The following is a 1,358-nucleotide window of genomic DNA, read 5'->3' as shown; positions in this document are numbered from 1 at the left end:
ATCCCATCTCTGCTGCAGTCAGAGCACTAAACCAAAACTTCCTCCTGCTGTCTTTTTTCCATTGATTCGTCTTTTTCTGCGTTCCTCTCTGCTCAACAAACATCTCACACACTGTGCAGGAACAGATCTGTCTAATATACACACACACATGCAAGTCAAATATATTTATATAACGCTTTTCACGATACACATTGTTTCAATATAATATCTTCATATCAGATCAGAGCTGCTAAATGCGACAATAAGGCATAGAGATATTAAAATATAATAACTAAAAGTAAAATGAATCAATAATTCATTCAACAGAATTGACCTTGTTTGGAATTAATGCAATATGAATCTCAGTGATTCTGCTTCAAGCTGTTCAACTCATTGGGTTATTTAAAAAATAAATACAAAATAAATTGTTTCTAATTCAAAACTATCTGTATTTGACTTTATTTTTTGTCACTAAAATACTCCACAACAAAATATTGAAGGACAAAAGAAAGCGCAATATCACATTTACAATTATTAAATGCATAGAGTTGTATAACTAGTGGCCTGCAGTGTTATTTTAGTATTATTTATATACTGTTATATTTTTTATTAATGATTAAATGTTTTGTAATTTTGTGATTTTGTGATTTTTATTAGTTTTTGTTCTTTTTAAATATTACTATTTATGTTTAATTTATTTTTCAGTTTTAGTTAAGTTTTCGTTTCATTTATAACCAGTGATTTTTCTGCTTCAACTTAAACTTATTACTCATCTAATATTTTTTTATTTTATTTATTTTATTATTTTATTTTACAATGTTATTATTATTTCAATTAGCAAAAAGTTTTTAATAGTTTTAGTTTTAGTTTAACAGTCTAAAAGTCACTGCCTTTTGGTTGTTTTTCTGTGACATCATAAAAGGGGAAAATCATTATTAAAAAAAAGGTGGCAAAAAAACAAACAGAATTATGTAATGCAGTAGCTCCAGCTGATCTGCAGTGGTTTGTGTGCAGAATCACAGTGTGTTAATGTGAGCGACGACACCATTCTCATTCAAATCAGCATCTTCATTAATGGGATGTTAAACCTGTTAAACTCTTGTGTTTGATCCAACAGGAAGTGCTGTCACACACACACATATGCATACACTCAGAGAGTGAGTGTGTGTGTGTGTGTGTGTGTGTGTGTGTGTATCTGTGTGAGTGTGTGTGTGTTAATGGCTCCCCAGAGACTCTAAACTCTCCCGTGAGGTTCAGATGAAGCAGGACAGATATAGGCTTAGATCTCTGCCACAATTCAGCGTGCGAAAGATCATATTTTGAGCGCACAAAAGTGCATTTTGCACGCGCGCAATCTGAGTTTTGTGGAGAAAATGTTT

Source organism: Sinocyclocheilus rhinocerous, unplaced genomic scaffold (genome assembly GCF_001515625.1).
Source record: "Sinocyclocheilus rhinocerous isolate Xijiao unplaced genomic scaffold, SAMN03320098_v1.1 scaffold149, whole genome shotgun sequence".
NCBI lineage: Eukaryota > Metazoa > Chordata > Actinopteri > Cypriniformes > Cyprinidae > Sinocyclocheilus > Sinocyclocheilus rhinocerous.
This window is presented reverse-complemented; position numbering follows the sequence as displayed.